This window comes from Bos grunniens, chromosome 22, assembly GCF_055505025.1.
Source record: "Bos grunniens cultivar Pamir isolate PY7600 chromosome 22, Bosgru_T2T1.0, whole genome shotgun sequence".
In the NCBI taxonomy this organism is placed as follows: domain Eukaryota; kingdom Metazoa; phylum Chordata; class Mammalia; order Artiodactyla; family Bovidae; genus Bos; species Bos grunniens.
In genome coordinates, this window is record NC_141186.1 from 26,150,129 (window position 1) to 26,177,438 (window position 27,310).

The window sequence follows — 27,310 nt, forward strand, 5'->3', positions numbered from 1 at the left end:
TACCGTTTCTCTCCTTTATCAAGCCCATCTTTGCATGAAATGTTCCCTTGGGATCTCTGATTTTCTTGAGGAGATCTCTAGTTTTTCCCATTCTATTGTTTTCCTCTATTTCTTTGCACTGATCACTGAGGAAGGCTTTCTTATCCCTCCTTGCTATTCTTTGGAACTCTGCATTCAAATGGGTTTATCTTTCCTTTTCTCCTTTGCTTTTGGCTTCTCTTCTGTTCTCAGCTATTTGTAAATCACAAGAGCTAGAGGTTATTCTCAACCCTAGCTCTGCCTCAGTGTATGAAAATATGGCCAACATTTAGTGTTTTTGACTTTTGTTCTACATCTTTATAAAAAATGATTGTAATTACAGAGGGATTTATTGTAAAGCTTTTGAAGTTTCAGTTTCAAGGATTCTCACTTGCATAGGTCACTTCCAAAACCCTAGGTGGGCTGAGTATTCATATTTAATCTTTTTTTTCCTTAAGAGAGACCTCCCTAATGAAGGTGCTTCTGGATTCCTAAAGCCTGGATTGGAATGCATTCTGAAATATATTCTCCTGAGTTTGTCCTCCAGTTCTTCAATTAAGTAATATTTTATGAATGTTCAGTAATTGTTCATACAGTTACTCAAAACTCCTTGTCACTCATAGTGTTTTCTGTCATAAGACATTTCTGCTTTTCCTACAACACTGTACAGCTCTTAAGAAGAATAGCTTTCAATGGAATGTTAAAAAAAAGAAAAATAAAACTTTGAAATCTGTGTTCTCAATTCTTTAATTTTTCTAACTTCTTTAAAGGCAATGGCACCCCACTCCAGTACTCTTGCCTGGAAAATCCCATGGATAGAGGAGCCTGGAAGGCTGCAGTCCATAGATGGGGTCACTAAGAGTTGGATACAACTGAGCGACTTCACTTTCACTTTTCACTTTCATGCATTGGAGAAGGAAATGGCAACCTACTCCAGTGTTCTTGCCTGGAGAATCCCAGGAATAGGGGAGCCTGGTGGGCTGCTGTCTATGGGGTTGCACAGAGTCAGACACAACTGAAGCGACTTAGTAGCAGCAGCAGGACAGTGATTCTCCCTGGGTTGGGAAGATCCCCTGGAGAAAGAAATGGCAACATACTCCCAATATTCTTGCCTGGAAAATCCCATGAACAGATGGTCTGATCAGCTACAGTCCATTGAGTTGCAAGAGTTGGGTATGATTTAGCAACTTGAACAACAAAAAATAATGATTCTCAGTTGTGATTACATCATCAGGTATGTGAGAATCAGCAAAAGTTTTTTTTTGTTTTGTTTTAAATGCATATTCTTAGAGTTGCGCAGTAGATTTACTGAGTAATGAAAGAAGGAAAGGGTTGCTGATGTCATAAATCAGCATTTCAAAGAAGCCCTTCAAATGCTTTTGTGTCCACTAGTCTTAAGAGCCATCTACTTATTTGCGTGTTCTGGAAGGCTTCTGTGTTTCATCGAAATTAGGACCATATGGCAAACAGAATAAGAATACAAGAAAAGCTGAATGTGGGTGAAAATGTGTGCCCCTTTCTCCCAAACAAAAATGGAAGAGATTAGCACGTTTTATTGTATTAATATTATATATCTCTTCTCCCAATTTATATCCCCCCCCACTTTTTTGTTTGCCTTTTCTCCTTCCACTTGTCAGTGGTCACAGAGCTGGAGTAAAGAGAGGAGAGAAAAACTGCAAAGGAAAGCTGCCTTAGATTCATTCCTTTGTCCATCTTCTTGCTTGGAGGCTCAGAACCTAGCATGCCTGAGGGGGTGCTTGTGAATAGATGAAGTGGAATGGGGGTCGGGTTAGGGGAGCACTAGGAAAGACTTGATCTTACCACTTCCCTAATACGTTGGGGATGATCTTTGCACTGTCCTCCCTAAACACTTTAAGAAGTTGCTTCAATAAAGGTTAAAGAGTGGAGCAGCATACACGTAGAGAAAGAAAGGCACCCCTGAGCCTTTGAGTTTCACATCTGCTTAATTCTGAGTTGAGAGCCTGTTAGACACCATGAGGGAACCAAGATGATCCCTAGCAGGGCAGACATGCAGGCCAGGATCCATGTGGAATGAACAGTAGAAGTTCTGAGGGCTCTGACATATACTGCAAAAAGGGACCATCTTAGTATGTTCCATCATCATGGGCTTCCCTGGTGGCACAGTTGGTAAAGAATCCACCTGCAAAGTGAAAGACCTGGGTTCAATCCCTGGCTTGGGGAGATCCCCTGGAGGAGGGCATGGCAACCCACTCCAGTACTCTTGCCTGGAGAATCCCTATGGATTCTGTAGCCCCCCCCCCCCCAGAGGAGCCTGGCGAGCTACAGTCTGTGGGGTCACAAAGAGTTGGACATGACTGAGCAACTAAGCACAGCGCAACATGTCATAATAAATGGCCTGTCTCTCAGAAGATCCTGAGAAACAGCTACAGAACACATTGTGGAAATGCGTTTTCCATTGTGAGAAACAGGAAAGCACAAAATGTTGGAGAACAAAAAGAATATTTACAGAGACTTTTTTTTTTTAGCCTCCCTGCAACACCTTTCTTGATCCCATGTTTTAGGATGATAGTTTGCTTGAGTAAGTGTGTCTGGCAATTAGGGAAGCACAAAAGGAAAAATAAAGACAAAAATCATTTGCGAATGACATCAGTTTTTCTGCTGTGCCTGAATTTTGTGATAAGGCTGGGGTTCTGTAGTGAGCTTTAGAGAACATCGTCACTTGTATGTGATTAGCAGGAGTATGAGCACAGAAACTGTGTGTGTGTGTGTGCATGTGCGTGCACGTGCATGTGTGCCAAAGAGAAATTGATACTTCATTTGGCCTGGTGTGTTGCTCAGTTGAAATGTTTAAGCTGCTCCAGCAGTTCGGATTGTTCTTCCCCTTTTCAGTAGCGATGATTTCCACTGTACATTTAGAAATGGAAACTTGCCTCAAATTTTTTAGGAGGATAAATGATAAGGTTGGAAGGGGCAAAACCAATACAATATTGTAAAGTTAAAAAATAAAATAAAATAAACTCTTTTGAAAGAAATATATTTAAGGAGAATAAGACAAATCCATCTATTTGTTTGTAGAATGTAAATTCTGAATATCATAAAAACTGGTAGTGAAAGGTTGTTGCTGAACCACGCAAAGACACCAGGATTCTTGGTCTCTGGAGGAGAAGAATTCAATCCGGAGCCAGAGATGAGGCTTGATTGCTCAGAGCTTTTGTATAATAAAGTTTTATTAAAGTATAAAGGAGATAGAGAAAGCTTCTGACATAGATATCAGAAGGGGGCAGAAAGAGTACCCCCTTGCTAGTGTTAGCCATGGAGTTATAGACTCTCTGATTAGTTATTGCTGCTGCTGCTAAGTCGCTTCAGTCGTGTCCAACTCTGTGTGACCCCATAGACGACAGCCCACCAGGCTCCCCCGTCCCTGGGATTCTCCAGGCAAGAACACTGGAGTGGGTTGCCATTTCCTTCTCCAACGCATGAAAGTGAGAAGTGAAAGTGAAGTCACTCAGTCATGTCCGACTCTTAGCGACCCCATGGACTGCAGCCTACCAGGCTCCTCCGTCCATGGGATTTTCCAGTCAAGAGTTCTGGAGCGGGGTGTCATTGCCTTCTCCCTAATTAGTTATTACAGTGAATCAAAAGAATGTCTGGAGGTTGTAAAGAACTCACTAGACCTACTCTCCTAATTTACACCTTAAGATAACAGGATTAACCAGAAGGTTTTTTCCAGAGACTGTCCTTAAACAGGATACATTATTGTTATATAATCCTAAGGAATGTAGTGGGACAAAAAAGTTTGTCCTTTGTTCCTCCTTGAGAATTTCAGACCCCTCTCTCCTTGGAGACCCCTAGATTTCTTATCAACCTGCCTAGGAAATGACTCTGTCAGTAGGAAAATATATAGTGTAAGTGATCACATATATTTTCACTAATTAATTATCATGAATGTTCATGCTACTTAAAATCTCAATCACAACTTTAATCTTTAGGGCCACATTTAAAGACATGAAGGATCTATTAATTTGAGGCTTGGCATTGACCATCATATCTAGTAGAAACTCTTCCTAATCATAATTTTCCTTTTAACCGTCTTTGCAATTTAATCTCAAACATGGTGCTCTTGTTAAAGGTAATTGAACATTTAACAAAAAGAAATAAGAAAAATGTGTGGAAGTATTTATAGACATACTGTTAAAATACATTTTTTTATTCCAGCCTGGTTTTCTCTGTCATAATTAACATTTATCCAAATCTTATTGCAAGTGCTTTGGAAACATACAAAGGAATGCACACAAAATGGCATATATCATTGTCATTGACTATTTTAAACAATAGCTTTGAGATTTAAAGTCATTCCTTCAGGGTGTTTATCAGAGGGAAAATTAGCCTTAGGAAAGAGGCTAAACTGCTCTATAAAGTTATTTGAAGGAATCTGCTTAGGAGGTTACTTCTATAGGAAGACTTTTCTGTTGATAGAGAGTGGTTGTTCATTATCTCGAAGCTTGGCCAATTGATTAGTTGTTGCTGTGCTTGATAGCGTGGCAAAAATAAGTTCAATGTTATGGGATCAATTCTGATTGTAAAGACTTAGTTTCACATTACTGCCTTATTGAGTTCAGCCAAGATCCCAGGAACTATTAGGAAATGCTGGGATGCTTATCACAAATCCATTCCCACTACTCAGGATGCACTTTTGTCTGCAAGTCAGTGGTTTCAATGACTGATGCTGAGCATACAGCACAAGATGGGGTAGCTCTTACCAGAAACTCTTACTCATTTCATTTCATTTTGAACAGTATGATTCTTAACAGTCGTGGGAGCTTAGTTTTCAATCTAATTAAGGAAATGGTTTCCAAATTATATTATGATCCTTGGGCTTCCCAGGTGGTGCTAGTAGTAAAGAACCCACGTACCAATCCAGGAGACATAAGAGACTCAAGTTCAATCCCTGGGTCGGGAAGATCTCCTGGAGGAGGGCATGACAACCCATGCCAGTATTCTTGGCTGGAGAATTCTGCAGAAGAAGTCTGGCGGGCTACAGTTCATGGAGTTGCAGAGAGTCATAAACAAATGAACCAACTTAGCACAGCACAGCTCATTTTCTTACCAGTGCTCCCTTATGAACATGTAATGTCTATTAAACTTTCATATTATATCTTCTCCCAGGATTTCTAATTCCTTTATTGCTTATTCTAGCTGACATTTTTAATATCAGATTTTTTTTCAATGGAATATTGATAATAGTTAATACTAAGCCTTATTATTAAGTACAATACTTAAAATTATAATACTTAATAAGTATTATTATGTAAAAATAATAGTTCATATTATTACTAAATGCTTATTTGGCCGTATGTATTTGTAACTAACCTCTTCAAAGACAAGTATCATCTCTACTGGCCAATGTTATTGTTCTTGATACAAATGACTTAACCATTTGATAAGTATGGCAACATGAGTCACAGTGAGAAAAAATACTAGTAATGATAGTATCTGCTCATTTCTTATATATAAAAAATAGTATAATTTGCTTAGTACTGACTTTTCCCTCATGCCTGAGGAAGAATTAAACCCTCAAGAGAATAATAAAATAACATAGCTACATATTTCTATAGAAATGGGGGGAAAAGCAAACTATAATAAAAACTATAAATTCAGATATTTGTTCAATGCTGAGGAATATATTTGGTGTTGTGATAGCTATTAAATGCATTTTAGCATCCATAATAATTGAGAATAGTAGCAAAGTAATCATTATGAATAGTGAAACAAATATAAACTAAAAAAGAATCACTACTCATTATGTTTTGTTGCCTTTTCTAGTGCCAGAGTTTCCTTTCCTACTGTGATAATGGTATAAAGCATCAGTGTAAGCTATAAAATATGAAGCAGTTTTCAAAATATTTTCATAATTATTTCATCGTGTATACTCTCATTTTCCAAAATATCTCAAAATAAACCAATGCGATAGTTGAGTCAATGAAATTAGACCTTCCAAGAAGGAGACTGAACTTGATTTCATAAAATATTTTTTCAGTAATGTTTATTGTGGACTTACTGTGTGCAACACTTATCGCTAAGTCATAGAAAGAGAGATTAATAAAATGTGTCTTATTTCAAGAAGTTATGAACTAATGATGGAGAAAAATGTTAATAGAAATGTATAAGAAACTATGTGCATATGGTAGCAGAAGATGACCTGAGATTACTTGGGGAGGGACCAAGAAAACTGTTGGCACCGTGCTTCTCCCCACCACTGCAAGGAATAGAAGCGTCAGTCGTCTTCGTCAGTCAAAAGTAGGACTCTTTCCCTCCAAAGGCTTAGTATTTATTTCTTCTCCCTTCTTCTCTGACCCTTTCTCTTTGAGAGAGGAGTTGGAAAAGAAAGAGTACATGTCACGTGTGTATATAAAATGTCCCCTGTTGGATTTTACATGAGTGATCGATTTTCCAGTGATGTATCTGGTTATCTGGTATCTGGGTGTGCTGTGCTCAGTTATGTCCACCTCTTTGCGACCCTCTAGACTGTAGCTCACCAGATTCCTCTGTCCATGGGATTCTCCAAGCAAGAACACTGGAGCAGGTTACCATGACCTCCACCAGGGGATCTTCCTGACCCAATGATCAAACCTATATCTCCTGCATTGCAGGCAAATTCGTTACCCGCTGAGCCATGATATATCTAGAAAATAGTAACTTGCCTGGTTTAATTTATAGCATGCAAGCATAAGTTCTGTGGTAGAAGGAAACCTAAGTTTAGTATGCAGAGCTCGTTGACTGTGGTACAGCCAAATAGACTTGCACTAGGGCCTGCCTGCATTGGAGACAGAGTAATTGAGTCCATAGATCTGTACTCCATGATCTGCAGGGCTGGCAGTTAATTCTCTACCTGATGCATCAATAAACTTCAAAATTAACATTCATGAGAACTTAAGGAAAACTACCTAGCTGAAAAGATTTAGGCTTGATCTATATTTGTCTTCTATGTGAAGGAAACAAGTTTATAAAACACCCAAGTGTTCTAAAATATTGATAGCCCAGCAGTATCTTGGAATTAAAATTCTTTAGCTGTTTCTTGGATAGTTTGAACGAGGACATTAGATCATTCTTGGTACTTAGGCTACACAGCAGAAGTAATATCTGGAAAGGAAATAAGTCATTTAAAGTGATTTTAGACATCTGTTTTCTAATATAAAACTTCTCCCTTTCTGTAAAATATTTTATTGTAATAAGAAATAATACTGTCTTTGTTTGGAAATCTGTTTGTCTTTGTTTGCTTTTAACTTGAGGCCACAGAATTTACCTCAGTAATACTTACTTGGAATATTCTGCCCTTTTAGAGCATTTTGTTTGATGGCAAGTCTCAGTCTTTGTAAGGACAGCGACAACTGACAAGTATGGCACATCGTGGTTTTGGTGTCAGTAATACATTAATTCAGATCTCAGCACATATAACAGAGACTCTTAAATTCCCTTTGGATGGGGGAACATGCAACTCTTTCTATCCCTATATCTACTCTTTACTGAGACGAGCAAAGCCAGCCATGCTGTTCTTAAACCCAACTCCATATTTAATCAATAAAAGAGTTCTTCTCTGGCACCCAACAGTCCTAAAGTGCAAAAGGGTAGATTAGAAATGACTGCAGTGGGAAAAGTTGATGACAGCAATATGGTATCAGGTGGTGGACAAAGGAGAAAGCCAGTAAAAAATTGCTAATGGCAGAAGTTGCCTGATCTGAAAAATGCTGGGTCTTTGCAGTTATTGTCTGTTATTGTCAATAAATTGTCTGTTGTTTGATGTTGAAGGGACTGTTGGAGTAACTCAAACTAGCTTTTCTATTTGCATTTTTTCCCATTGCTTCTTCACCACCGCTTTGCACCCCACACCCTAATATCTTCTTATTCTCCCTAAGAATTACACGCATGCAGTGAACTTTCATCCACCCATCCCTGTTCTCCACCTCCATGTTACACTTTCTAAAACCTTTCAAAAGGTGCTGATGACTGAGGCTTTTAGCAGATGCCATATTCCTGAGAGGTTCTTCATGACCTCAGCTTTATCGCCCTCTTCAGCTTACATTTGTATCATTTACCTTCCTATTAGTCCACATTGAAGCCACTTGGAATTTAGCACTTCTGGTAGCTATTCACAAAAGATATGTTCATTCCAAGCTAGGAGTAGCTCTCCCGCTCCTTCCATCTGCCATATTCTTCTGCCCTTCAAGTGCAACTGAAATGCTACTTTCTTACAATGACCTTTCCTGACTTTGGAAGTTACAATTCTCCTTGCTGTAAGCTTTCGTAGAATCCTATATTTTTCTTTATATCAAGCTTTTCTATATTAACTTTAAAAAAATCACAGTTACTTAATGTGTTGGCTTTCCACTCACAAGTCCCATGACACTGAGAACCATTTTATCTCTGTTTATATTATATCCTCAGCACCAAATAGAGTACATTTAAGTAGTATGGCCAAAATGAAGACTTGATTATTGATGAAATGGTGATAATGCTGATAATCTGTTCAGAAATTAGCCACCAATACTAATTTATTCAGCATCATCGAATAAACAGAGACATTGATTAGGATATTCAGTTCAATCACTCAGTCAAGTCCGACTCTTTGCAAGCCCATTGACTGCAGCATGCCAGGCCTCCCTGTCCATCACCAACTCCTGGAGTTTACCCAAACTCCTGTCCATTGAGTCGGTGATGCCTTCCAGCCATCTCATCCTCGATCATCCCCTTCTCCTCCCACCATCAATCTTTCCCAGCATCAGGGTCTTTTCTAATGAGTCAGTCCTTCACATCAGGTGGCCAAAGTATTGGAGTTTCAGCTTCAACATCAGTCTTCCAATGAACACCTAGGACTGATCTCCTTTAGGATGGACTGGTTGGATCTCCTAGCAATCCAAGGGACTCTCAAGAGTCTTCTCCAATACCACAATTCAAACATCAGTTCTTTGGCACTCAGCTTTCTTTATAGTCCAACTCTCACATCCATACTTGACTACTGGAAAAACCATAGCCTTGACTAGACGGACCTTTGTTGACAAAGTAATGTCTCTGCTTTTTAATAAGTTGTCTATGTTGGTCATAACTTTCCTTCCAAGGAGTAAGCGTCTGTTAATTTCATGGCTGCAGTCACCATCTGTAGTGATTTTGGAGCCCCCAAAAATAAAGTCTGTCACTGTTTCCCCATCTATTTGCCATGAAGCGATGGGATCGGATTCCGTGATCTTAGTTTTCTGAATGTCAAGCTTTAAGCCAACTTTTAACTCTCCTCTTTCACTTTCATCAAGAGGCTCTTTAGTTCTTCTTCACTTTCTGCCATAAGGGTGGTGTCATCTGCATATCTGAGGTTATTGATATTTCTGCTGGCAATCTTGATTCCAGTTTGTGCTTCACAGAGCCCAGTTTTTCTCATGATATACTCTGCATATAAGTTAAACAAGCAGGGTGACAATATACAGCCTTGACATACTCCTTTTCCTGTTTGGAAACAGTCTGTTGTTCCATATCAAGTTCTAACTGTTGTTTCCTGACCTGCATACAGGTTTCTCAAGAGGCAGGTTAGGTGGTCTGGTATTCCCATCTCTTTCAGAATTTTCCACAGTTTGTTGTGATCCACACAGTCAAAGGCTTTGGCATAGTCAATAAAGCATATATAGATGTTTTTCTGGAACTCTGCTTTTTTTATGATCCAGCGGATGTTGGCAACTTGATTTCTGGTTCCTCTGCCTTTTCTAAAACCAGCTTGAACATCAGGAAGTTCACGGTTCACATATTGTTGAAGCATGGCTTGGAGATTTTAAGCATTACTTTACTAGCGTGTGAGATGAGTGCAATTGTGTAGTAGTTTGAACATTCTTTGGCATTGCCTTTCTTTGGGATTGGAATGAAAACTGACCTTTTCCAGTCCTGTGGCCACTGCTGCATTTTGCAAATTTGTTGGCATGTTGAGTGCAGCACTTTCACAATATCTTTTAGGATTTGAAATAGCTCAACTGGAATTCCATCACCTCCACTAGCTTTGTTCGTAGTGATGCTTCCTAAGCCCCACTTGACTTCCCATTCCAGGATGTCTGGCTCTAGGTGAGTGATCACACCATCGTGATCATCTGGGTCATGAAGATCTTTTTTGTATAGTTCTTCTATGTATTCTTGCCACTTCTTCTTAATATCTTCTGCTTCTGTTAGGTCCATACCATTTCTGTCCTTTATTGAGCCCATCTTTGCATGAAATATTCCCTTGGAATGTCTAATTTTCTTTAAGAGATCTCTAGTCCTTCCCATTCTATTGTTTTCCTCTATTATGAATTATTTAAATCACTATGTTCATTGGGATCAATTATTTTTTTTATCAATAAGTCCAAATTAAATTGCATAAATAACTAATACCCTAAAAGCAGTATTATGTCCGAACTGTTCTGAAATGTATAATTTTGCCAGTAAAGATAGCTTACAGTATTATTTATTCTGTGAGTTTGGTTTTAAAGAGCCTTAATTTTAGACTTCATTGTGCTAGATTAGATTAATATTAAAAATATTTATGTCCTATCCATGTACATTCATGACGTAAGTATATTTCTCCTTTTGACTTTGAATTTAGCAAAGTCATTTGTTTGGCCATGGATTGCTAGCAGACATGACATGTGACACAAGCAGAGCTTTGATATGTGCTTATGCAGTAGACGTTGAACAATTTTGCTTCTTCTCTCTGCAGAGCTTTCCCCTGAAAGCTGTGGTCTCATTCAACCCACTGAGGCTGTTTATTAGTGGCGATGGTTAATTTTTACCCAGAATAGACAAAAAATTGTGGAGAAGATGGTATAAGGCAGAGGCCAGTTCCTGCCTTGGCAAATCACCATAAGTGGAACTTCTTTAATTACTTGAGTGTAATGTAAATGACTAAAGGCTATTAATAATAGGATGTAAAGTTGTCCAAGCAGCCTGAAAGACCTGAAATATCACATGAGTAAATACGAAAGACATTCAGTGATGGTTATATATCTTCCACACACTAGCTACACTCTAGGTTAGTTTCCTTGCATCCTAAAACTCTAGATTCTGTTTCCTACATGTGTGTCTCTGTAATTTTCTAGTCACTTGAAATGATCTGAAGACCAGTGCATCCTTAACTAATACTAAAAGCTAACTAGATTTTTTTCCAAAATTATTACTCTGAAACATGCAGAGATTTTTGTCAAGACTGCAACTAATCATTAAAACAGAGGTATGATCCGTTTTTCACCATCATCAAGCATCAAAAGGCATTTTTAACATGATGCCATAATTCATAATCAGTTAACATTTTCTAGTATGTTGAAAGCTGAAGCATGATTTCAAAATTGAAATTGGTACTCTAGTCTCATTAATGAGTGGTTTGGAATATGTATGGAAATAGTTCTCATTTTCAATAATTCTTCTTGTTCATTATAGCATTTAAAGGGGGATAGAGGGGTGGGGATTAAAAATACCATTTTGCAGGCACACAAATTTTAACTAGCAGCAGATGGTAAGACTGTAAAGAAACTGCTCCTCAAGCCAAGCTTACAGAAATTGGTCTCTTTTCCTTATAGTCACACATCATTTAGTACCAGAATCAGGGGTCAGAGCAATACTTGCCACATGTTAACCCCAGTATATCTACCTCTTGCTGGTGTAGATGCTGTATTTCAAGGAATTTGATTTGAGTCAAAAAGCATGCTGTGATTTTTATTATAATAAGCCATGACCTTTGATGATATTTTGCTACTGCCCAATAATGAATTCTCTGGAGAACTTGAATCTCTTTTTTTTTTTTACTTGAAATAAAGCATCGTCTTATTTAAATGCTTTGTGGAACCATAAAGCTGTATTCTTTTTACATTCAATCTAGGGGGAGGTTTTTTTTTTTTTTTTTTGAGGCAAAGGAAAGATAGGGGAAATATGTGTGTTGGTGTGTAAGTGTGTGTGTGTATGTCTTGATGTGGGGACAGGGAATTCATGGAGGGAAAGTTGGTAGGCTAGAAGCTAGCAGGGACAGAAAGATCCTTTACCATCCTATGGTAATTTTTTTTTTTTTAACATCCTATAAATTCTTGGATGTGCTACTCTTCTAAAGTTGGAGGCTAATTCCCCTCCCCCTGAATATAAGTTGAGCTTTTGAGTTGTTACTACTGAATGGAATGAGGTAAAAGTGATGCTACAGAGTTCCTAAGAACAGATGGTAAACAAGGATAGCTTTTATCTGACTCTGTTGAATTACTTGCATTAGGGAAAGACAGTTGCCAGGTTGTGAAGTAACTCAGATAGCCTTGTGTGGGAATCTGTGTGAGATAGAACCCCCCATAGACAGCATGACTTGCCAGCTATGTCAGTGAGCCACCCTGAGAGCAGATCCCTCAGCCCCACTTAAGGCTGCAGATGACTACAGCACTCACACGTATGACCAAACCTCATGAAGCCAGAAATGCCCAGCAAAACCACTCTTACAGTCCTGACCCTGTGTTATTGTGAGAAGTTAGGAAACATTATTATTATTTTGAGCCATTAAGTTTTAGAGTAATTTGTTACTCAGCAACAAATTGCTAATATGTACAAGTTTAAATTTATTGATTTTATTTTATAGTCACACTTTAGATAATATTGGTATCTCCTTTTTAGTTAAAAAATTTATTTTTTATTTAAAAAAATTATATATTAGAAGTAAAAGAAAAGTGAAGTGAAAGTGCTAGTCACTCAGTTGTGTCCAGCTCTTTGTGATCCCATGGACTATAGCCTGCCAGGCAAGAATACTGGAGTGGGTTGCCATTCCCTTCTCCAGGAGATTTTCCCAGCCCAGCAATCAAACACAGGTCTTCCTCATTGCAGGCAGATTCTTTGCCATCTGAGCCACCAGTGCCACAGGGATTCTCTAATATTGAGGGTTGGTTCTCTTGCTGATGAAGCACACAGTATATCTTCAGTTCAGTTCAGTTCTGTCGTTCAGTCGTGTCTGACTCTTTGAGACCCCGTGAATCACAGCACACCAGGCCTCCCTGTCCATCACCAACTCCCAGAGTTCACTCAGACTCATGTTCATTGAGTCGGTGATGCAATCCAGCCATCTCGTCCTCTGTCGTCCCCTTCTCCTCTTGCCCCCAATCCCTCCCAGCATCAGGGTCTTTTCCAATGAGTCAACTCTTTGCATGAGGTAGCCAAAGTATTGGAGTTTCAGCTTCAACATCAGTCCTTCCAATGAATACCCAGGACTGATCTCCTTTAGGATGGACTGGTTGGATCTCCTTGCAGTCCAAGGGACTCTCAAGAGGCTTCTCCAACACCACAGTTCAAAAGCATCAATTCTCCGGCGCTCAGCTTTTTTCACAGTCCAACTCTCACATCTATACGTGACCACTTACTCCTCCTAATTATTTTGTTCACTGTTTTTAACATGTGTGTTTTAATATTCATGTTCATATGGTGACTGCTGCTGTGCCACCAGCTATTGAAACTTTTTTGGGGAGAGGAATAGGGAAAAGGGGCTGAATTCAATAGTGGTTTCTTTGCATACCTGTGCTTATTTAGGTCAAGAAGAAAAACCCTCTCCAGCACTCTTTCCTACACTACAGTAGCCATGGTGTTAATTGCCTCTCTTAAGCTGCAAGAAAGGATCAGCACATTGACCTCTCAGGGGAAATCTGGAATCTGAAGGTAGTAAGATATGGAAAATGGACATTTCTAAGCAATTCTCTGTACCTCTCATCATCTACCCTATGTTCCCATAAACTCTTTTTCTACTTTTTTAATTTTGCAGACACACTTATCCCAAAAGGTGTAACATCCACACCAGTCATGGACTGTAGCTCAAAGTTTAAGAATTCTGAGTAGTGTACAGATCAACTCAGTACTCTAGAACAAAGAACAAAAGTAACAATGTATGCCATAGGGGAAAAAAAACTATTTTATGATTGTAAAATAAATGGGTTTTTATGCTTACTAACAGCCAGGTGTTCAGTTAAAATAAGTTAATTTACCTTTTCTTAACATGAACAGATCATTCAAGAGATGTAAAATTATTCTTGCTCCGATATTCAAGTTATACTTTGATGTAAATTATTCAGTGCAGATTTTTATAATCTCTTTAAATTTTCATATTTCTTTAGATATTAAGAGAAGCTGCTGACTGCAAGCTAAAAATTAAAGTTTAGCCCACTCCTCAAGTAACTAGTAAATTCGAAATTTGTTAAATGCACACTTTGCTGTTAAGAAACAGTTATGTGCAATCGTTATAAATTATAAATTCTTGTCAAACTTGTATGAGTTTATCTTAATTAAACTTAAATGGTTAATGATGTAATAATATACATGTATGTGTGTGTGTGCTGCACGTGTGCTCAGTCGCTTAGTTGTGTCCAACTCTGCAACACCATGGACTTTAGCCTGCCAGACTGTAGCCCATGGGATTTCCCAGACAAGAATACTGGAGTGGGTTGCCATTTCTTACCCCGAGTATATATGTAGTTTTCTCAAAAACAGTTCATCTGCTCAAAGCAATTGCAAAATAATTTTCCTTGAAAATGGCCTATTATTAAGTCTAGCAGTTTTAAGAATATTTTTATAAAAGCCTCTGGACCTTAAATTCAATATCATTTACTGAGCAACTGATTTAAATTTCTCTCAAAATTATATTAAATGAGTAAAACAGTTAAAAAATAAGTCCTTATTATACTGTGGAATATTAAAGAATTTTATGAAATAAACCAAAGGTTTTGTAAAGTTTCTTTTAAAATGTGATTTATAAAGAAAACAGCAATAGAAAAAAGAGAAATACCAAAAAATGGTAAGAATAAAGATCAATAGAAATATATTTAAAGATTAATTAAACAGAATTGGCTATAACACAATCCACAACCACAACAAACATGGAGTGAGAGAGAGATGTTAAAAGACATGAAGTTTAATTCAAAGGACAAATTCATACAACAGTGAAGAAAATAAAATCAAAAAAATATCAAACATGGAAAAAAAAACTTAGCTTTAAATTGGAAAAGCCAACTAAACACCAAAGAGAATGACTTTTTAAAAAATCTTATAATTTGATACATTCTTGCCCAATGTTTGATAAAGGCTCTAAAAAATTTTATGAAGAAAATCTTGAGGATGTCTCCCAGCAAAACAGAAGAATAGTTTAAGAGAAAGGAAGATATAGGATCCAAACAGCAATGTGATTCACATAAATATTCAGTAAAATAAGATTTTGCAACATACTTATAAAGTAATGAGTTCAAATGAAAGCAATTTTCTATGAAGAATGCTTTCAAGAAGACAGTTTCTGTTTAGCCTATACTGTACTTAGGATTCTGAATATCTAATGACTATCAATTGTGTTCTGAGACATATTGAAATGATTTATTATTGTATGTGATTGCTAGAAAGTTAGTAAAACAGAAACTCATGTAAAAACTTCTCCCTTGAGCTGCATTAGATCAGACTTAGGAGCATAGTTTTATTCTCTCTGTCTAGGCATCTTGGTTAATTTTGTAATGAATTCACACAGTAACAATATTGCAGTGTAACCCCTCCTACCTCAAGGTATGACTGTATTTTGAGAGGGGCTTTTAAAGAGGAAGTGAAGTCGCTCAGTTGTGTCCGACTCTTTGCGACCCCATGGACTGTAGCCTACAAGGCTCCTCTGTCCATGGAATTTTCCAGGCAAGAATACTAGAGTGGGTTGCCATTTCCTTTTCCAGGGGATTTTCCCCATCCAGGGATCGAACCCGGGTCTCCTGCATTGCAGGCAGATACTTTACCGTCTGAGCCACCAGGAAAGCCTCTGGGCTTTTAAAGAGGTAATGTTAAATGAGATCATTAGGATGGACCCTCATCTTATGAAAAACTATACATATTGGAGAAGGAAATGACAACCCTCTCCAGTGTTCTTGCCTGGAGAATCCCAGGGACGCGGGAGCCTCGTGGGCTTCCGTCTATGGAGTCGCACAGAGTCGGACACGACTGAAGCAACTTAGTAGCAGCATACATTTTTTGTATAAACTATTAAATATATGTATATATATTTCCATTGTTTAAGCCTCTTGGTTCTTTGTGATAGCAGCCTTGGCAAACTAATACTAACATTATCACACTCAGGAACAAAATGGAATAAGAATGTACTAATTTATTATGTGAACTAATTACATCATGTTCATAACAGAGAATAAAATAGGCCTGACTGAATTTGATGAATAAAGAAAAAATAGAACAAACATCTAATGTAGAAAATTGTTGAGGAAAGGAGAATTAAAATGACTAAAAGTGATTGCTTCTTAAAACAGTACTAGAAATGAATAGGAAATGAGAGGTATTCAACTTTTTAAAAATAGCATTCTGCCCTGGAAAGATTTACATCATCACCATCTTTCTAGATTCCATATATATGCATTAATATACTATATATTTTTTCTTTTTCACTTCACTCTGTGAAACAGGCTCTGTGTTTATCCACCTCATTAGGACAGATGCAAATGTGTTCTTTTTTATGGCTGAGTAATATTCCATTGTGTAAATGTAAATGTACCACAGTTTCTTTATCTATTCATCCGTCAATAGATATCTAGGTGCTACTAGACATCTAATGCTGCAATGAACATCTGGGTACATGTGTCTCTTTCGATTATGATTTTCTCAGAGTTTATGCCCGGTAGTGGCATTTTGGGTCATATGGTAGTTCTATTCCTAGATTTCTAAGGAATCTCCGTACTGCTTTCCATAGTGACAGTTTACATTCCCACCAACAGTGCAAGAGGGTTCCATTTTGTCCAAACCCTCTGTAGCATTTATTGTTTATAGATGTTTTAATGATGACCATTCTGACCAGTGTGAGGTGATACCTCATCGTCATTTTGATTTGCATTTCTCTAATAACCAGTGATGCTAAGCTTCTTTTCATATGTTTCTTCAGTTCATGTGTTTCTTAGCCATCTGTATATCTTCTTTGGAGAAATGTCTGTTTAGGTCTTTGGCACATATTTTGATTGAGCTGTTTGTTTTCCTGATGTTGAGCTGTATGAGCTGCTTATATATTCTGGATATTATCCTTTGTCAGTTGTTTCATTTGCAATTATTTTCTCTCATTCTGAGGGTTGTCTTTAGTAGAGACAAGACATAGACAACAGACTTGTGGACACAATGCGGAAAGCAGAACTTGGGATGAATTTAGACAGTAGCATGGAAACATGTATTACCATATGTAAAATAGATGGCCAGTGGAAATTTACTATATGATGCAGTTCAAATAAAGTGTTTTGTAACAAAATAGAGGGGTGGGGTGAACTGGGAGGCGGGAGAGGGGTTCAAAACAAAAGGGATATCTGTATGTATCTTTCTCCTTGTTGTTCCATGGTCTAATCAGTTGAGCCTTCCAACTTCTTTTTCAACCTTATGTACTAATCGCTCGCTCTCTTTAGTTGCTAAGTCGTGTCTGACTCTTGGGACCCTGTGGACTGCAGCCTGCCGGGCTCCTCTATCCATGGGATTCTCCAGGCAAGAATACTGGAGTGGGTTGCCATTTACTTCTCCAGGGGATCTTCCCGACCCAGGGATCGAACCCAGGTCTCCTGCACCAGACGCAGATTCTTTACCAACTGAGCTACAAGGGAATCCCATTATAGTCAATGCTATCCCCTAGATATTTTTTTCTAATCTAACCATTTCTCTCTGTCCATGTGTCCTTATTATAGTCAAGACTAGTTTTATCTTTTGCCTGGATTGTGGTAATGCCCTTCTAACTAATCTTTTTGTCTATGTTCTTTTTCTAATCCATTCCATTCTCCATATCATAAGCAATCTTTTTCAAAAACGAACTGTACAAACATGTAGTATGTATATGGAGAAGAAAACGGCAATCCACTCCAGTATTCTTGACTAGAGAATCCTGTGGACAGAGGAGCCTTGTGGGCTGATGTCTGTGGGGTCACACACAGTCAGACACGACTGAAGTGACTTAGCAGCAGCAGCAGCAGCAGTAGTATGTATAAACATATGTGTGAATATACGTGTATATTTTGTGTGTGAAAGTGTATGTGTGTATATATATGTATGTGTGTAACTCCACAGCCTTGGTTCCTCTCAGTGTGACATTCCAAATACTTATTCTAGTTAATAAAGATCATATGTAGCTTTGGCTATCTCTTCTTATATCTATTTACTTATTCAGCCCCCATCTTTCATTATATCACCCTCAAATTTAACTATTGAACTATTTTCAGTTCCAGTGTGATGACGAGTTTTCTTCTTACTTTAGGGTTTTAAAGCACCCTTTTCCTTCTGTTCACAACTTTTTCGTTCTCAATGTTCTACATTCCTGCTCCTACTTCTGAATAACTGTATGGATTAAAAGTGTCTGTAGCTGGTTCTCGCATTTCTTTTGGCCTCCTGGACATGGGAGTATTGCCATTGATTTTTCTTGAACTGTCAACTCAAGGACTTTCTGAGAGTAGACTTGTATTAGAGCAAAATAAGTGACAGTCCGTTGGTGACTACAGGACTAGCTGCAGCACCTGTTTCTTAAGTATGTAGTGTTGATGATGAGATATAGCTGAGAATATGCGCATGAATCCATAGCCCTGAGCGAATGCCTAGAATACTACACATAAAAATCAAAATGAGCTTAGGGCTGGGACCTTTCACACCTGAAGTTCTGCACATGCTTAGCTTGTCTTTCATGACTATGCTTCTCTCAAATGTGGAATGACATAAAGTGTGCCTGGGAGTCATGGAAACTCTACAAAGCTGCTGTTGTGGCATTCTCAATTGTTTCCTTTCTGTATCTTTCTAGTGATCAGTCAACCTGATGCTAGTTGAAGTATATTGTGTCTTATGAGTTACATCGTCAGTCTAAACCTAAGATCACTGCTGCCGTAGAGTAGAGAGGCACTTGAATCTCTATTCATTAAATTTAGCTACTGGGTCACTTCCTCCAGGAAGTATTCCCTGACTGACCAGGTAAGTCAATAATTGAAGTCCTAATGTCCTCATAAAGTAGATACACTCCTCTCCTCAGTGGTTATTAAGCTATATAATTCTTTATTCATCAATAAATGTATACTTCCTTTTACTCATCGGTGTTTCCCAAATATGTGATATAATGTCTGACAGTAGCTTTTGAATAAGATTATTAAATAAACAAATAGCTAAAGAATATAAATCTATCCCTGCCATGGGAATAGGGAACTGGTAAATAAGGTTTAGGTAAGTCAAGCTCAGTTTTGTTTATTCTCCCATTGCATCAATTTATTCTTGCTATGTAACAGACATTCAAAACTGGCTTAAAATGATAATAATCATTTATTACTGACCATGTGTCTGAAGGTTGGCTGGGAAGTGGCTGGTCAAGGCTCAGTGTGGTTAGGATGCCCTGCTTTAGGCTGCAGTAACTGGCTAGCTCTATCTCTTACTGTAGGACCATGGGTCTAGTCCACAGGTCTCTCACGGTTCTTGGACCAGCAGGATTGGTAGGCTATACTTTTTATATGGCAGAGGCAGAGGTACAAAAGAGAAAGTAAATGTATGCCAGTTCTTTTTCAACACCCCCTTGGCAGTGACATGGTGTTACTTCTGCTTGCCTATCATTGACCAAAGCAAATGATAAAATCACATCTAAAGTCAAGGGCCAGGAAAATACATTTCACCCACAGAGAGGCCATGGCACAGCAAATGAAACAACAATGTAAAAAAACTGTAACTATGTGATGAATGTGTTAATTGACCTTATTATAGCAATAGCAATTATAGCAATATATGCATATATCAAATCACTACTCCGTATACCTTAAACTTCCACAATGTCATGTCTATTTTGAGGGCTTCCCAGGTGGCACAATGGTAAAAAATATATGCCTGCCAATTCAGGAGACGCAAAAGAGGTGGATTCAATCCCTGGGTCAGGAAGATCCCCTGGAGAAGGGAATGGCTACCCACTCCAGTATTCTTGATTTCCATGAATAGAGGAGCCTGGTGGGCTACAGTCCATGGGGTTGCAAAGAGTTAGACACAACTGAGCATAGAACATGCCTATTTTAGCTCAAGAAAGCTGAAGGAAAAAAATCAGATTACATACTGCACCAAATTTCAACTAATTTGTATGGGCAATATGAAACCAGCCTGCCAGGCTTGTCTGTCCATGGGATTTCTCAAACAAGAATCCTGGAGTGGATTGCCATTCCCCTCTCCAGGGGATCTTCCTGACCCAGGAATCAAACCCAAGTCTCTCTCATAGCAGGTATATTCTTTACCATCTGAGCCGCCTGGGAAGCCCCCAACTTTTATAATATGGAGATATATATATATATATGTATATATATAATTTCTCTAAGTTAGGTGATCTGGGCGTCTTATGATTATAGGAAAATAATATATATATAGTCTTAAGACCAAGTTTGTTTCTCCTGAAGAATGGCTATTTTAAATGTAGAAGCTCTGTTGCTCAGTTCTTCAGGTCCAAGTATTATTTTTGTTACTTGAATTTTGTGGATAATTTCCTTGAACCTTAATTGGTCTTGGCCTGCAAATATCTGACTCAAGTTGCATTGCTTTCTGCTGAACAGTTGAGACTGTCATTAGCATTAGTGAACATATTTCCACAGTTTTGTAATTTATTTTAGTCAAAGGAAAGATCAATTGCATTTTGAAAATACTGTTCACGTTGTTAGGATCCTTCCAATCAATTCAGGCAAGGAAGGTGTAGATTCATTATTTTATAATCTAGGTAGCATTGAAGGTAGTGATAAATGCTTTCCTCAGAGTAAAAACACACCTTTATTTCTTTTTTAACGTACAAATTACTTGTATAACTCGATAGTTTAGTCTGCTTCCAATGTTTAAAAAGTAGATGATTTAAGGTCAATCGGTGAATTCATTCCTCTTGACTTTAAATGTGTCTTCATTATATGCATTCCAAAGAAAAAACATTACCTAATCTGCAAAGATATATTTTAATCTCTAAATAATCTCTTGGATACATTTACAACTATAATTTTGTGTATTGTGAAGCACTCTAATTACTCAATGTGAATTCTAGTCTAACATTTAACAAAAAAAAAAAAAACCAAGATGTAAAAGTATGGATAACATTGACTGCAGATAAATGCACTGAGGAACAGAAAGAAAGAGCAGTGTTTTAAGGGCATTCAGATTCCTAGTTTTTAAGCCACTAATGCTAGTTATAAAGTTGGTTAAGGTAGGCTTGGGGAGAAAATAATTGAGAATGGGTTATAAAACATCACGGAGTTTTGATATTTATTTCTCTTATTCTAAAATATCTGTCTTGACAGTAGTTGTATTCAGATGGGAACTATTGAGATCTGATCCATATTGCCAGAATGTCATGAAGAAAGGTGCCATGCTCAATAAATATTACACATCGATGATTGCAATAGACTGAGTGTTTGTGTCTCCACACCTGCTGACTCATGAGTTGAAATCCTAATGCCTAAGGTGATTGTATTAGGAGGTGAGGTCTTTGGGATGTGATTCAGGAGAGTGGAGGTCTCGTGAATAGGAACAATGACATTATGAATGGGGCCCCAGAGAGCTCTCTTGCCCCCTCCAGGTGTGAGAACATTGAGAAATCAGCCACCTATTAACCAGGAAGCATCCTCCCACCAGACCCTTATCTTGGACTTTCCAAACTCTTGAACTGTGAGAAATAAGTTTCATTGCTTATAAGCCACAAAGTCTATCATGTTTTTTATAGCAGTCTGAATGGCATATAAAAGTGACTTTGATAAATCTTTGTTTCGTTTTACTGAGTAGGTAGTTAGGTGATTGTAGAGTGTTTTCTACCCTCTGTACTTGCTGCTTTATAAGATTGGTCTGTACTTTTGTACATATGTATGTACATATGTATTCATAACCATATGTTTGCTTAATAATCTTATGAGAAAGGTCACCATATTTGGAGGGATAGAATTAAAAACACATGGTATAAAGCAGCAATGATGTTCGATCTGTAAATGTGTGCATTCCTTTAGTTCTTTGATAACCTCACAAAAAGTATATGCAACTTTTTATGATACATGATGTTTCAAAGAGAATGCATGTTGATTCACATATGAACTTTAGAACAATGGTATTACATACAATTAGAACCTGCGGGACAAGAGACAAAAAAATTAATCTGTTTCTGTCTTATTTTTCTTGGTATTTTCCTGTTTTACATATGGCAAACACTTCATATTCTACTGTGAATAAGTGGTAGAGGAGTCAAGAACTGTGAATTAAAAGTATAGTATATAAATGGAATAAGAGGATTAATATTGTAAGATGGGTGGATTGGTGAGAAGGTAAAGAGTAAAACCTGAGTGAAGAAACTAAAAATGGGGACTTCCCTGGCGGTTCAGTGGTTAATACTCCATGTTCCCAATGCAGGAGGTGTGGGTTTGATCCCTGGTCAGGGAACTAAAATCCCACATGTTGCACAGTGCCTAGAAAACAAACAAACAACAACCAAAAAAGAAAAACCTAGATATGCTGGGAAAGGTACAACCTTTAAGTATAGAGAACAGAGTCTTTATGGGACCTGGTTTGACCTGAACTGAGCATCTAAAGACAGACAGAAATTGAGATTGAATGTTGGAGTCAAGAAGAAAAATACATAGATTAGTTAGGCAGAAACTAAAATTTAGCCTTGGACTGCAGTTCCAGGATCCTAGCCAGAGATGATTGCCTAATAAGATCCCAAATTTATAGATTCTCTCTCTTTTCTAAGCTATAAAACATCTTACATGAAATATTTTATTCATTTCTTATACCATTCCTAGAATAATTATTATTTTTGATCAGTCTTTTGCAAAGGAAGTAGTTGAGATGCTAGAGGTTAATCTACCCAAAGGCCCCATAGCTGGGAATAGGGGAAGCCAGGATGGAAACCCAGGCATTGCTCTGGGAACTCATGCTCTTAACCTGGAAGGGTCCCTGGAGAAAGAAGGGAGTGAAGGGTTATAGCTTCTCACCATTCAGCTGGAGTTCAGAGCACACTGTGTGATGAGATGTGCGAGTGGAAATGTCCTGGTAAGGTGTAGGCTTGCAGGCAAGGTAACACTTCCACCAGTCTCAGCATATGTAAAAGCAGCAGCGGCGGCCATGTGGATACAGATTCTCAAGGCATCAGGAGAGGACCTTGAACTTTGTTCATCAGGAGGCTAGATGGGAACAGTTCTGATTGTGGCATCAAGGCCAGAATGATATTCAGTGTTTGGAGTTCCCTGGGGAAAGGAACAAACAAAAAAAAAGTTTTCACTAACCCTTTTCAAATCATAGAGAAAAGCCAGTTACATCTCTAAACATTTCAGAGGACACTGGTGACTAGATTGAAACTGCCAAATGTAATCATTTTGCACCATCCACCTTTATAACAAAGGTTTATATGTTTTCACTTCTTTGGAAGACAGGCTTGTGACCACAAAACGAAATTTTTTTTTCAGCATGTTTTTTGCTTGAAAGGATTCTAGGCCTCAAGGGTATTATGCTAGGCACTCACAGACAATAAAATAAATTGAAGTAGAGACACTAGACACTATTAAGTTATAGACGGTTACTAATAGGCAGCTTTGCAGTAAAGGACTGAATATGGAATTGCACCTCGAATTCTACCACAATAGCTACTAGATGTAAAATAAGGGCATTATGTTCCTTGTGATTTCAGACTTTTTAAAGCATTTATTGCATTTTTTCTGGATTTTTTTTAGAACTGGACTCATGGCTTTAAATTGAGCGATGCTGTCCTAAAGAAGATATTTGAAAAAATATATATCTTGAGCATATTATTTGAAAATGCAATTAATATCCCTTTACAAATAAGATTGTCTTGTCTTTTCCAGTTTTTCAGATACTCTGACATATATATGTAGTATGTGTTCAGTAAATGGTAACTATTTTGCTTTTCATATCTGAGTTAAAAAAAAAAACAGCTTGTAAATTATTTGCTGAGATGTTTTGTGCCATTCTCATAGGATATCTTTGTTTTCCAAGTACTGGATGGAAGTTGTCACACAGGGCCATGAGGAGGAGGCTGGGTTTCCAGACCTATTATCTCAAGAAATAGCTGTTCTCTTGGCTGGAACATTGTTCATTCCCTTGGGCCACAGAATGAGGACAGATGTGAAAAGGAAGAATCCTTGCTGATAATTTTATCAGACCTTACAATCCTTTGACTTTTAATAAACTCTGCAGTGGAACTTGAGGAAATGAGACGTAGTGTGGTGGAGTTTGAATTGCATAGAGCAGAAAAGGAAAGTTGTGCAGCATTTGTGCATGTGTGCGTGTATTTATGTGGTTGCCTCAGAATTCAGTCATATCTACTATCTGCAGGTCGTGCAGCCCTCTTTCCTTTGAAAATAGCCTCCCTGTTTCACTTTGGTCCTGGTGAAGCCAGGGAGGCCATAAGGATCTGGGCTGTGCTGGGCTCGCTGGTTTTGCATCCAGGTTTTAATACTTACTGTGTGACCTTGGGCAAGTTACTTAGCCTTTCTGCATGTCCTTGTCTTCATCTTAAAATAGAGTTAATATGAAACCTTCCATATTAGGTCATTATATATTAGGATTTGTATAACCTGGATTTCCCTAAAGAACAGAGTCTAAGATACAGGATTGGGTGCCATTGGTGGTAGGAGCTGATCACATGCGGTTGGGTCCTAGGAAGAGTTAAATAGTGAAGACACAAGAGTTAATTTAGAGCTCTGTCCCATTTAGAGCTCTGTCTGTTAATTTAGAGCTATGATCACTGGGGTTCAACCCTGCTGCAAGTCCTTTGAGAACTGTACAGACTTTCCCAGAGAAGGGTCTACCAAGAAACTGAGGAGCGGAGTATTCACAGCAGATCCCCCTTTCCCAGTGTGTTCCCCATGGGGTGCTAACTTTGACACACTTGGAGGTTTGCACACATGTATCTGAACAGTTCCACAGGAATCTCTCCAGGCTCTGGGACAGAAGGTCAGGGCAGATACTGGGAGGTTTGTTGCCACACACAGGCAAGATATTGTCAGAATATGCCTGGTGACTGCCACCAACCAGCTGAAGTTAAAAAGAGGCACTAGGAGATATAAGAAGGGAGGTGTTGTTTTGGGATTAAATGGGGAGGGAAATGTGTGCAAAATGTCTAGACCATCATCTGGATCATGGTAAGCACTCAATACCTGTTAACTAGCAAACAGATACACTGTTCTGGCCAGAGGTATGTAAGTATTTTACAGAAAATCATGTCTCTAGACTTCTTCCCTTCTTATAACATGTATATATTACGTTGTAGAATAATACTGTCAGAGCTTTACTATACCACATTCCAGTAACAATAGTAAAATGTTGGTTACTCCCCTCTCTTCTCAGGGGAAGGAATAATTAATTGTAACTTGAACAATGTCCAAAGAATCTCTAGGCTTTAAGTAAGACTATCCAAGGGACATAAAGGTTAACAAATTCCTATGGACACAAAGACATCTGATCAGTGTATGTGCTTAAATAAGATGTTTTCCCAACCTTAACACATACATGCAAACACATACACACATACATATATATACACAGAGTTCAGCTGCTATAAAATATGAAAATGAGCTACTTCTCAGGCAATTTTTAGATCTGTTTCAACCCACAAATGAGGCAAGCAATTTGAGCTAAAAGTGAGACCTATATATTTTCTTAATTCCCAGTTGCTTCACTGAGAACATTGAACTTTTTCTCATCATTGTAGATAATGAATTAGCAAGCTTAGCTTTAGATCATTCATACTTTTTTTCTTAATCTATAATTGAAAAAATGTGCTTCCTTTTGTCTTTCTTTCCTTTGATGCTTCCTTGTGATACTTAAATTTTTATTTCTTTATGCTAATAAAATATGGAGAAGCATGTAGGCAGAGTGTTCAGCAAGATACCTATCTATAAGTGAAGACCATTTTAAAGTTTGCCTTTCTTATAGAAGATGGGGAAATTGGATAGATTCTCTAAGGAGATAAGTAAACATAATGAATACAGAATATAGGTGTTTTTTTTTGTTTGTTTGTTTTGTTTTTCATTAAAAGCAGAAAGGATTGCTTGGGAGAAAAGTAAAAATATATATAATCATCAGCCTTTTTGTCCACAATTGTGTTCACATAGGTCAAGATATTTTTTAAAATATTTTACATTTGTTTTTAAGTCTAAAAGTTATTCATACATTTTCTATAATGCCTATCCAGTGTGTGTTAAACATTCTTTAAAACATTATTGAAATAAAACTATTGATACACTTTTAACAGATCTGTTTGAGTTTATTAAATCCAACACTTTGACTCATTTGTGGGTGACCTCAAAAATCCTAGCACTGCCTGTGCAAATGAAATCATTCTTTGGGGTTACTTGTGCTCTTTCACAGAAAACGCTGAAGAGCTCAGATGAGTACCCCACAATGGGTTTACCTTGGCTCCTCACAATTCATTTAACTACAGCAGTGATTATGAATGGCCACAAATCGAGGCATAAATTTAAGACTTGGGAAGTTTAGGTCTGGTGTTAGGAGTGCCTTACTATAAATAAGGACTGGCTGCCCTTGAACATTTTTAAAGCATGTGTGGATCCGGTGTTAAAACTAGCAAAATTCATTGCTCATTTTTCCTTTGCTGGTAGAAGAATTTACAGTATGTCTCTTGGGTCTCTTGAGCTATGTGGGAATACACAAATCTCAGCTTCAGTGAGAGCCATGCAGTGCCTTTATTAGTCTTAGGGGAACCCAAATCAGCTCCATTGATTTGGAGATTTGCTCCTTTTAGAAAATTACATGGACTTCTATATTTAGGATGCCCTACATTACCTTAATTGTGACTCTCTTAACACACTTACTGCTTAATGTATGACTTTTCTTTGCAACTTTTATCACCTTAACTCTACTGGTGGAATTCGAAGATTAGAGCAATTAGCAGAAGACAGTTGACCTTCCCCAGGGTCATCACAGAGAGCCCCTGCCAACCACTGAGGTATTTGGATTATTTTAGGCAGTGATGATTTAGATTATTTAAAGTAGTAGTAATGAAGATTAATAGAGAGGAAAATGGCTTATTGTTTAATTTCTCATTTTATATAAGGTGTATGTTTTCCAATGGATTATATGCACTAACATGTTCTGCTAATAATAATTTATATTTTTGCTATGAACAGTGTAGGCAAGATGCTAGGAATGAAAGAAAGGAGAGAAATTGCCCTAAAGATGCTCACAGCCTAATATGGGCAATGAGACAGTTTAAAAAATAGCTACATACCTGAAAGAAATATATATTTATATGTGTATACACACACACACACACACACTCTCATGAATTAAT

At 37.8% G+C, this 27,310-nt stretch overlaps 1 protein-coding gene across 11 annotated transcripts in view; it reads left to right on the plus strand.

The window, feature by feature from the left end:
* LOC147348225 (uncharacterized) overlaps positions 1 to 27,310 on the plus strand; it is a 247,260-nt gene that overhangs the window by 71,658 nt on the left and 148,292 nt on the right. Inside the window, exon 3 of one of the 11 annotated variants that reach the window (XR_015151951.1) lies at positions 6,525 to 12,465. The exons of the other annotated variants lie outside the window; for them this stretch is intronic. The gene's annotated coding sequence lies outside the window, so the exon portion shown is untranslated. Of the gene's footprint in view, positions 1 to 6,524; positions 12,466 to 27,310 lie in introns of those variants that run through there. 11 annotated transcript variants of the gene reach the window in all.